Raw genomic sequence first — 12346 nt, 5'->3', positions numbered from 1 at the left:
TCTAGGAGTCTATGGTCTTATGGGAAAAATAGAAACATGACCGCTGGACTTGAAGAATATTAGACATCTCCAAGTTCAACACCCTGAAATTACAGAGGGGAGGAAACAGAGGTCTGGAGAGTGAAATGACTTGAGTAAGGTTTCCCAGCTTCCAGGGTCCGATCTGCACCTGGTGGCCTGACTCCCGCTCCAATGTTCTTCCCACCACGAGGCAGAATGAAGCAGGTGTCAGCCTCTGTCTCCGAGCCTCGCCAGAGAGCCTATCTCCTTTGCCTTTGCCTAGCCCTGGCCACCTTCCTCACCTGCTTCTTTCTTCCAATTTCAAATGCATGATTAACAGCCACTCCTCAATCCCTCCTGCTCAACCAGAGGTTTGGGGTTTCATTTCCACCCAGCAGAGGAATTGATAACATTTAAGTTATTCAAGTTAAAAAGAAACGTCCTCCTCAATACCATCTGTTCTCGGGGAGGAGAGCCTTGACCAGGAGAGACGTAGAGAAAGTGGGGACAGGAACAGAGGGGGTACAGGTGGGGAAGAAGGTTGATGAACCACAGCTGGAGGCCTCCCCTGGTCAATGTGGGGAAGGCATTTCACAGTCTGCCTTCTTTGTCAAAGAAGATGGGGTAGGGTACTCCTTGCTGGTCTTCTAACATGCAGGACAAGCTCCTGCCTCAGGACCTTTTCATGGGCTGTTCTGTCTAGATTCCCCAGATATCAGCACACCTCACTCCTCCACCACCTCTGAGTCTTTGCTCAAAGGGCACCATGTCAGTGGAGAACTACCATGACCTCCCTACTTAAAACTGCAATACCATTCCCCCAGAATTCAGTGTTCACCACCTCCCTTACCCTGCTTTCTAGTTCTCTCTAACACCTAATGACTTCTAGTTTAGTATTTAACTGATTTATTCATCATGTCTTTTGTGTGTTTCACCTCTGCCACTACTAGAAAGCAAGTGTTGAGAGGGCAAGGGTTTCGTGTGTTTTTTTCATCGTACCTAGAATACTGCTGAGCATATAGTAGATGCTCAATAAATATTCGGTCAAGGCATGAATTAAGTAGTGAATCAAGAGTCTTCAGATATGAGGGCTGGGAGAGTCCTTGAAGATAAACTAATCTCTAACTCTCAATTTGCGGGTGATGAAAATAAAAGCCAGAGAGAGTTTTGTAGAGAAGGTGATGTTCAAGCAAAGTTTTCTTTTCTTTCCTTTGTTTTCCTCTTTTTCAGCTCTTTCAGTTTGTGCATTTGTTCATTCATTCATCCTTTCACTTATTTATTCAGAAAATATTTATTGGACACTACAAAGTACTAATCACTGCATAAAAATAATATTTAAAATTTAAATTATTAACCATCAAAAAAATAAGTATTATATTTTAATGTAATATTGATCACTTTCTTCCAGACACCTTGCTAAGCGCTTTACATCCATTATCTCATATGAACAACCATACACACTATTATTGGCCTCATTTTGCAGATGATAAAATTAAGACTAAAGACACTGCATGGCCTGCCCTAGCCACACAGCTAGAAAGTGGAGGAGGTGAGACCCATGCTGAGGCCTGTTTGACTCCAAACTTCTGTGCTGTACCACTGCATCTTGTCCCCGCTCCCCACTCTTTCTTTTTCCTTCCCATCTCTGGGATCAAACCAAATGGCCCAATCGAGGCGGCAGAAGAGTCAGCCAAGGTCACCCCGAGCTGAACCTTTTTGAGGCCACACAATCCTGCCACTCCACTGGCTCCCTTGAAGCTACCTCTCCCTGTCCCAGCTGTTCTCCTAGTCCCGGCCCCACGCTCCAAGTCCCATATACGAATGCTGGTATGACTCACAGCGCCAAGATCGGTCACTGGGAAAGAGGACTCATAAAACCTTACAGCAGTTTTATAACGTATTCTTAGCTTTTACAGGCGTCCTGGGCGGCCGAGGCTGGGTGGATGGGCGGGCCCCATAGACCCAGAATTGGTGAGAACCGCTACAATGTTTGTGTGTGTGTGTGAAGACAACACCGTCTTTTAGCTGTCTGATAGGGGAAGGGCAATACAAGAAATGGCATTTCTTCAGCTCTTTACAGTTTAAAAAGCACTTTCACGTGTAATGCCCACCAGATAAGGAAGGTATAATTTCAGAGTCACAGGTAAGGAAACTGGTACAGTGCCAGGACTTGGAATTGGGCTTTCCTTCCTGAATTCGGATTTGGTGCTCTGTTCCTGGGACCAGCTGGCATGGCACTAACTCTCAGTGACCTCAGCTACGTCTGTCCACAGAGAGAGATCCTAGGCAGCAGCATCCTCAGGTAAGGGGGAAGAGTCACCTAAAGTCGACACTGACACAACCACGGGGTCTCAGTCCAGGCCCTGTTACCAGCACATCCCAGAGCAGCCTCTGAGTACATTTCTGCTACCGACACCCAAGGATAGGGGATTTTTCACCCACATCTGTGCTGCAGAAGTCCTAGCTCGACTCCTTCACCTCCCTTCATGCTCCCCTGACTATGTTCTGCAAGCCACCCCACCTTTCATGTCCAGTGCAGACCCTCATTTGTGCCAGGCAAGGGGGCTCAGGGCAATGATGCGGTAACGATGCCTCACAGTTGTAATCACCCACACTATCTCATTTATTTGGATTATTCCTGAGTTCCTAATGAAAAATAAGTAAAGTGGGTCTTGTCATCCCTCTTTTACAGATGAGGTAACAGGTTCAGAGAAGTCAAGCAATTTTTCATATGTCACATAGCTGGTGACTAAGAGAAACAGGATCTGAATCAGGTATTCTGACTCAACTCCAAGTTTCCCTCTTCTCTTCAGTAAATTTCTAATAGTCCCAGCTTGCCCCTAATTGTTCAGTCTGACAATATTTCCAATTCAATGGATTTCCTGTTTCCTCCAAAATTGAAACCTGGAGCTGACTCTCTTAGCTACTTTGGTCCAGAATGGGCATTTTTGAGCTTGTGAGTTTTTGAGAGTGCAGCTGGGCAGTATTCCTTAGGTATCCATTTCCTTACCACTGACACTAACACCAGCCCGCAGTAACACAACAGGCACCTCTAAGATCGTCTCACTTAGGCCTAAGCAAGGGACCCAGTTAATTCTCCTTAATCCTCCATTTATGGATCACTAGCCCTTCCATGCAGGAGAACACCTAGCATGGTGTATTAGTCCATTTTCACAGTGCTATAAAGAAATGCCCAAGACTGGGTAATTTATAAGGAAAAGAGGTTTAATTGACTCAGAGTTCCACATGGCTGGGGAGACCTCAGGAAACTTATAATCATGGTGGAAGAGGAAGCAGGCACCTCTTACATGAGGCGAGAGAGTGTGGAAACTGTCACTTATGAAACCATCAGCTCTCGTGAAAACTCACTCACTATCACGAGAACAGCATGGGGGAAACTGCCCCGTGATCTGATCACCTCCCACCAGTTCCTTCCCCCAACACATGGAGGTTACAATTCGGATTGCAATTCGAGATGAGATTCGGGTGGGGACACAGCCAAACCATATTACATGGTTTCAATTGTCTTTCCCTGGAAACGTCACCATGAGGCTTCTCCAGCACTGGTTCCTTTATAGCATCCAGCTCCTTGTGTGGTAAACAGGACCCTGCACTAATTTGGCCCCCTCCTGCTCCAGGAGCCTCATGTATCTCTGTGCCTTGTCCCCCACTGTGCCCCAGTCACTAGCACTGCCTGCAGCCTGTCCAGGGACCCTGCTATCTCACCCTCCTTCCACACTGCTCCCTCCCACCTGGACTGCTCCCCTACATGGAAGGCCCTACCCAGGCCTCTTGGCCTGGCAAACGCCTACTCATCTGTCAGGACACAGCTCAAATGTCACCTCCTGTGAAGTCTTTCCTGGTACACACCCCCATCATCCCTGCCATAGAAATCCACCACCCCTCCTCTACACAGCCCTCACTGAGCCCTAATTAAAGAACTAGCTCCCCGCTAGGTCTGAGAGCATTTTGAGAGCAGGAGTACTGTTTTATTTCTCTCATCATCTACAAAGCTTATCACAGAGCTTGGTAAACTAGAGATGCTATATGAGCCCTCACTGAATGTAACAACACATGAATGGATAAACAGTTAGTCAATTCCACATTACCTGTGGAAAGGAAGGAAAGGAAAGCTACACCAACGTGGAGCTTAAAACTTCACCTATGTCTCCATCCACAGATGCCTGGATAAGCAAAATGTGGTAAATAACATACAATGTAATATTATTCAGCCTTAAAGAGGAAGGATATTCTGACACATGCTACAACATGGATGAAACTGGAGGAACTTGTGCTAAAGAAATAAGCCAGTCACCGATAGACAAACATTCCACTTATATGAGGTACCTACAGTAATCAAATTCAGAGATAGAAAGTAGAATGGCATTTGCCAGGAGCTGGAGGAAGGGAATAATGGGGAGTTGGTATTTCATGGGTACAGAATTTTAGTTTTGCAAGATGAAGAGTTCTGGAAACGGATGGTGGTGATGGTTGCACAACAATATGAATATATGAATGTACTTAACGCTATGGCACTATACACCTAAAAACACTTTTTTTTTTTTTTTTTTTTTTGATGGTGGGAAGGGAGTCCCAGTCTGTTACCCAGGCTGGAGTACAGTGGTGCAATCATAGTTTGCTGCATCCTTGAACTCCTGGACTCAAGAGATCCTCTCATCCCAGCCTCCCAAGTAGCTGGGATTACAGGTGTGTACCACCATACCTGGCTTTTTTTTTTTTTTTTTCATGTTTTTGTAGAGACATGGTCTGGCTATATTGCCCAGGCTGGTCTCAAACTCCTGGCCCCAAGCGATCCTCCTGCCTTGGCCTCCCAAAGTGCTAAGATTACAGGTGTGAGCCATCGGACCCAGCCAGGAAAACTATTTGGAGCAGGGCATGTCTAGATCTTAGCGGCAGCATTTTCTAGGAACTGGTACCTGTACCAAGCTGGTCAAAACTTTACAGAGCAAGGTGCTAGGGACTTGGTGATCAGGATAGAAAAAAGGGGCAGGGATCATTCAGATAGCATCTCCCCTGAGCGCAGAGAAGGAAATGACTAACAGTTATACTTGTAATATTCGTTAACTCCTCATGGCAACCCTGTGATGTAGGAACCACTATTATGACCTTAAACCTAAAGCAGCTAAGACTCAAAGAGGTCAATTAAGTTGCACAAGGTCACACTGGTTAGTAGCAGAGTCTGGATTTGAATCCAGGTCTAAGTCATTGTTCGTTAACAGGATTCACTGAGGTTCCCTGCCTGGAGGAGGAAAATGAGCAGGATTTGACCCTTGTCTGTTGGAGAAACACATCCTAAAAGAGCACATTGTGATTCTGTGTACTGACAGATGTGTGCCAGGCTGCACTGGAAAACAGCGAAAGGCTTGTTAATTGGGCCTGGGGCAATCAGGAAGGTTCCCTGGGGGCAGCAGGGAGGAGTTGCAGGGGGAGGGGGACGGTGGATGGTAGGAGCAGGGAGGAGTGTAGCAGTCTGCCCCTCCCCAACAACTACAGACCATGAGGTCTCAAGTTGTCCCACAGCACTTAGCACTCCAGAGTGGAGTTAAACTCCATTCCAGCTCTCCCCTTCCCCATATAACCAGGGAGAAGTTGCATCTGGCCTCTGCTTCACAGAACAGCATTTGGGAGGTATATACATACATACAGTTTTGTTTCTGGACTTGCACAAATGCACAGCTGTTTGTCAGCTTGCAGACTGCATTTCTGAGCTGTTTTGCTTTGAACGCCTCATGCCTTTGGCCCCTGAGAATGCTGGGAAACCAAAGTGGCAGCAGCTTCCTTGGCCTGAACCTTGAATTTTTACCAGGACTATCTCACGGGCATCCTCTGCAACCCTGCAGTGGACAGCCAAGGTGCTGGTGGGAACCAGGCAAGCCCCCTATGCAGAAGCACCAAGGAGAGAGGGTTGGCAGGAAGTCAGCCTCCCTTCTCCAGCACAAGCCATGAGAGGGAAGGACATTTGAGGATGGAGCCTCAAATGCAGGCTGATTGTAAAGAATGTTTCACACATAGAGCTCCTGCCAGGAAAGCCTGACTCTAAAAACTCCAGTCAGTGTGGTACTGGAGGGCTCATTTGTTTAGCGCCTATTATTTGCAAACTCTAGACTACCTGCTTTGGGGTTTTTAGTGGTGCCTATACCCTAGGAAGTCAACTGACAAGAACCCAACTAACTGTAATAAGAGGAAGGCTCAAAGTCCCAAGAGATGCATCTCAAATGCTGTAAGAGTTCAAGGTGGGGTGTAGGGAGCAAGATGCTCCAACCCTGGTAACATCTCCAGCCGAGCTAGCCTATAAACGCAAATAGCCTAGGGGGCTGCTTTTACAGGAGAGTTGGGAGCAGATTGGATCCGTGACAGGAACCATTATTCTTCTGAAATGGAAGAGGCTATCGCCATAGACTGACCACTCCTCCCCAGGCAGGCAGCTGAAGTTGTCCCAAGCCTTGGAATTAAAAAAGAAAGAAGATGCTGATGCCCCAACTGGTCTGGAAAAACAAGATACAGGCTGGGCAGAAACAAAGCCAGGCTTCAGGATGAGATAGGCCTGGGGACAATCTTGGCTCTTCGACTTAAAAGCTGCGTGACCTAAGGAATGACACTGAACCTCTCTGAGCCTTAGGTTCTCCATCTATAACATGAGGATGACAATCCTTCCATCACAGGGTTGTTATAAAAAATGAAACAAAGAGGTATAATATGTAAAGCCTTTAGCCCAGACCTGGTATGTAAGCACTAACTTATTGATAGCTTGTATTATTATTAGCATTAGTAGTAGTAGCATCTTTAGTGTTATTATTACTAAGATTTGCCTGGGTGTTCCTTTTGACCCACTCATAAATTTGCTCCATATCCCGGTAGGTCCTGTGGCCTTGGAAGTCTCCCAGCACTGTGGGGAGATGCCTTATTTCTGAGCTTGGGACATTGGTGAAGGAGCCTGTGGTGCAATGTTGTCATTAGTACCTGATACAGGGTTGTCGTGAGGATCAAAGGAGCTAAACATACATGAAGAGCGTCTAGTAGTTCCTGGCACAGAGGAAGTGACAGTGTGGTGTAGAAGTGAAGATTGAAGACTCTGGAGGCAGACTCAGGTTTGAAACCCAGCATCTATCATTCCTAGCAGGATGACCCTGAGCAAGTTATTTAAGCTGCCTGTCACTCAGTTTCCTCGTCTGTGAACTGAGGAGGGAAATAATAGTGCTCATCCCATAGAGTTGTTGTGGGGATTCAAGCAGATAACACAGAGTATTGGACTTGAATCCAAAATACCCAGGTTGGAGTTCTGACTCTAGAAATAAACAGCTGTGTAACAGTAGACAAATGACTTAACCTCTCTGAATCTGTTTCATTGCCTGAAAACTAGAGATACTAATGCCCATTCTGGCCACTGCACAAGGCTCACACCTGTAGTCCTAGCACTTTGGGAGGCCAAGGTGGGCAAATCAATTGAGTCCAGGAGTTCAAGACTAGCCTAGGCAACATAGTGAGATCCTATCTCTCCAAAAAAAAAAAAAAAAAAAAAAAAAAAGCTGGACATGAGGACATGCCTACAGTCCCAGCTGATAGAGAGGCTGAAGCTAGAGAACGCTTGAGCCCAGGAGGTTGAGGCTGCAGTGAATCATGATCCCACCACTGCACTCAGCCTGGGTGACAGAATGAGACCTTGTCTCAAAAAAATAAAAATAAAAATTAATAAATAAAAATAATGCCCATCCCACTTAACTTGATGGGTTAACGTGAGAATTAAAGCATTTTGTAAACTGTAACAAGTAATAAAAGTATAATAGACAAATGAAAAAGTAAAGTTGTAAAGCAGCATTATAGTTTTCTTAGAAATATTATAACGTATATGTCTTCAGGAAAAGACATATAGATAAACATATGTGCTTGTACAAACATGGAACATTTTTCAAAGACTTTTTAAACTCTTTTGTAATAATTGAATATTTAAAAACAAACAAACAAACATGTTTTCCTCCCACAACTTAAAATTAAAGCAAGGCCGGGTGCGGTGGCTCACGCCTGTAATCCCAGCACTTTGGGAGGCCCAATGTGGGCGGGTCACCTGAGATCGGGAGTTTGAGACCAGCCTGGCCAACATGGTGGAACCTCATCTCTATTAAAAATACCAAACTTAGCCAGGGATGGTGGTGTATGCCTGTAATCCCAGCTACTTGGGAGGCTGAGGCAGGAGAATAGCTTGAACCCGCGAGGCGGAGGTTGCAGAGAGTTGAGATCGTGCCATTGCACTCCAGCATGGGTGACAAGAGCGAAACTCCATCTCAAAAAAAAAAAAAAAGAAGGCAATATCTCTCTGAACATTATGGATTATTAGTAGATTGCCTAGAACTTCAGATACTTTGGGTTTTTGCTTTGACTATGATGTCAAAATGAACGAGGCTGGGCGTGGTGGCTCACATCTGTAATCCCAGCACTTTGGGAAGCCAAGGTTGGAAGATCACTTGAACCCAGGAGTTCAAGAGCAGTCTAGGCAACATGGTGAAACTCTATTCCCACCCAAAATACAAAAATTAGCTGGGTGTGCTGGCAAGCGCCTGTAGTCCCAGCTACTAGGGAGGCTGACGCGGGTGGATCACTTAAGCCCAGGAGGTTGAGGCTGCTGTGAGCCACAATCACACCACTGCACTACAGCCTGACAGAGCGAGACCTTGTCTCAAAGAAAAAAAAAACAAAAAAGAACCAGCACCCAGCCACATCCCCACTCTTGGCCTCAGTTTTGTTTTGTTTTGTTTTGTTTTGTTATGTTTTACACTCTCAGAGAGGGGAGTGTGGGCTGACCTCTGCAAGACGAGATCAGCCAGCCTCAGTGTTTTTCATCTGAAAAATGGGATGGCCATTCCCTTTACACCACCAGCTTTATGAGGTTAGGGGTAAGATAAGGAAGTGATACCTATTAAAAATAAAAATGAAGACAAACAAAAACAAAACCCTTTAAGCCAATGTATTGCCTCAAACTTAAAATAGGTGAGCTTCCATACCTATTTCAGGGACAGGTATTGGCCCCCACCCACAGCCCAAGGAAAAGATAAAAAACCACAGGCAGACCTCCTTTTATGGCACTTTGCTTTATTATGCTCCGCAGGTTAGATTTTTTTTACAAATTGAATGTTTGTGGCAACCCAGCATTGAGCAGGTCTATCAGTGCCATTTTCCAACAGCACGTGCTGACTTCATGTCTCTGTGTTAGCATTTTTATCAATAAAATATTTTAAAATTAAGGTATATACTCTTTTAGACATAATGCCATTGCACACCTAATCAACTATAGTGCAAACATAACTTTTATACACACTGGGAAACCAAAAAACTTGTGTGACTTGCTTTATTGCTATATTTGCTTTGCTGTGGTTTGGAACCGAACCTGCACCACATCCATGGGTATGGCAGTACTGTTGGTTTTGCCCTGAGGTTCTCCATTAGGATCCACAGTGCCTTTGACCCTACACACAGCCCCAGCAAGCCTAGGCCCCTCCCCTCCCATCCAGACAACCAGGAGAAGAACCAAACCCACAGACAAGTCCAAGGATCCTGAGCCAAGGACTTCCAGAAAGAGCAAACCCTCCGAGGACTGGGACTGGGGACTGATCTAGGACTTCCCTCCTCAACCAGACACCCCTGCACAGTCAAGGCGGGGGAGCCAGGAACCCAGGCTGGGAAAGTGGCCTGGGCTCCCCTCACCCGCCTCGGTGCCTCCCTAGCTAGGGGCCACAAGCTCAGAAGCCTCCTGTCCTGTCCCCGCTCCCCTTCCCTTGGGCAGCGGCTGCTTGGTATTCAGGCCACATCACCCTTGCCTGTCTCCATTTGGAAACGGCTGTGTGTGACCTCTCTGTGTGTCTCTCAGTTGCCTTTGTAGGTCGGGGGAGGGAGAGAGAGGCGTCTCCGCATTTACCTAATTAGTGGTAATTAGAAGGCAGGGCCCGGGTGCTCTCCTCGCAGCTGCTCCTAAGGACAGAAGCTGGAGGCTGGAGAGTAGCTCTAAACGGACATTGGGCACACTCTGTCCTAGGGCGCTCTGGCCGGCCACCTCCCTCGGATCCCCTCCGCACTCCCCACGCAGCAGACACGCTCGTATCTCTCCCCACAGCTGCTACTCCCAGGCGTTATTTGTGGGACTAGCCCTGAATTCTCAGTCCCCAAAACAGCAGCCCTGGGATATGTCAACCAGGCCTGGTTTCCATGGTAACCCAAGCCACGCCCCTAGGAGAGAGCCTCTCTGGGTAACGGGCAGGCTGCCTTCCCGGAGAGCGGAAGCTTTGGTTCTAGCTACCCTTGGAGTAGATCCTTGCAAAGCCGAGCAGCGGGGCCAACTCCCACCCTTTGGTTGGGTCCCTATTCCTTTTCAGCTCCCTCGAGCCCAGGCAGCAAGTCCAGAACTCCCGTAGAACCTCAGCTCTGATGGCGTCTCAGCACATCTATCCCTCTTCCGGCTCATCTCAGTAGGTGGAGGGGAATTAAGAACATGGCCTGCTCCACCCCAACATTAGGCACCAGCTGTTTTGTACTGTCCATCCTGTCGATGCTTATTAATGATTCTGATCAACCTCTATGGAGATCCATTATCTCTAAACCAGGGAATGTACTATTAATTCCCATCTGTGCCGGATTACTTACAGTTAGTGGTTGGTAGTTTTCCATGGTCTCACAACACATCTTAATCAGATGGTGAGTGGGTTTAATTAGCCGAAGTATAGGTTGTATTTTTTTATTCATATAACTACTTAATCTAATGGAAGCCTATTATCTGTGGCTTTTTCCCATGCATAATTATTGCTGTTTTTAATTGATGGTGCATCAGGGGTTGCAGCTACAATATGGCAGCTGGAACACAAAGTCGCCTTTCCCCAGAATGAAGGTTGAGAAAATGAGTTGTCAGTGAGGCATCAGATTTCTTGTTTTCATTGAGATTTGAGCTCCCATGTGGAAGCTGCCGGCTCCTGCCAAAAGAAAGGAAATGTGGTTCTCAGCTGGGCGACCCCTGGGCTTCACTGCTGCAAAATGCCCTTCAGGAGCCCTGAGGCTGGAACCAAATCAGGAACAGCTGGGAAAGAGAGCTATTTGTCAATCCAACCAGATCATAAGCAACCCCAGGGCAGGGACCAGGTCTTTTTCTTGTTCTACTTTCTCCAATCCACAGGCCCTAGGATAGGCTCGTGTACCCTGTGTGTTCTCCATACACATGCAGCAAATTAAACACAGACCTAAGATGGTGCAGGAAACCTGGACGCTTGCAGGGAAAGTCATTTGTCTTCAATGTGAGGATGAATCTGAAGCTCTCCCTGCAGAACGTGGGATCCACTTTCAAATCTGGACAGGGGCTTTCATCCAACCTGCAGAAGATCCTGGCAGTTCCCATTTAGAAATAAGCCCCTGATCTTCAATGGGATGAATTGTCAATATTTCAGTGACCATTTGGGATAGAGTGAGATCTCTAAGAACAAAAGTGTCCCATTTACCCAGATTTATAGAAGAGAGAAGCCGAAGGGCAGAATGATATCTGGTCAAAAGTAAGAGCCAGCAATTTTCTAATAACTTTAGAAAACTTGGGCTTCCTACAGATAAGCTATTTCTAGGGTTTGGTATGGGGAGCTGCCAGTTAGCAGAGCTCCCAGCTGACCCAGAATGGAAGGATTCCAGGGTCTTTGATCAATTTACAGAGTACCTTGGGCAGAGCAGAACAGGGAGCCCTATTCACCCCTAGAGAAGCTGAGATATTCACAGGACAGAGTATCATCCCTCCTGCTCTCTCTCAATCCCACCTCCTTCTTGCCTCCAGCTCTCTCCAGACCCTTAGCGTCAGTCAGAGGAAATCTGCATAGCTGGGTTCAAAGACTTGTTACCCCTCCTGCTTGTCTCTTCCTGTTAAATAATGTGACAAAGAAAGGAGGCCATGGGAAGAAAAGGTGCTGGAGCTTTCTGGTTGAACTGTCTTTTCCAAGAGAACCTGAGTTCCTGGGGCAGGAGGCATGGACTTTCTCTCCCAGCTCACAGCCATGGTGGGCTATTGTTGAAGGTGGCTTTGGGTTTATTCCGTCTGTCCCATTTTGCAAAAATATTTGTACAGAGACTTCTGTGTCTGACCCACAGTCAGCAGCAGACAGGAGCCACGGATTCTTCTTGCAGCGTTTTACAGGGTGACGGATCAGATAATGTACACTTAGCGAGTGCACAAATAATGTGAATCAGGGTTGGCATAGTGCAGTGAGGTGTAAAAAAAGCAATTTGAATTGTTCTAGGGAAACGCCAGAGCTGCTCTGACATGCTTGCTTGCCAGAACGCTGCCCTGTGCCCCTCCAGAGGGCTGAGCTCC

This window comes from Pan paniscus, chromosome 9 (genome assembly GCF_029289425.2).
Source record: "Pan paniscus chromosome 9, NHGRI_mPanPan1-v2.0_pri, whole genome shotgun sequence".
NCBI lineage: Eukaryota > Metazoa > Chordata > Mammalia > Primates > Hominidae > Pan > Pan paniscus.
This window is presented reverse-complemented; position numbering follows the sequence as displayed.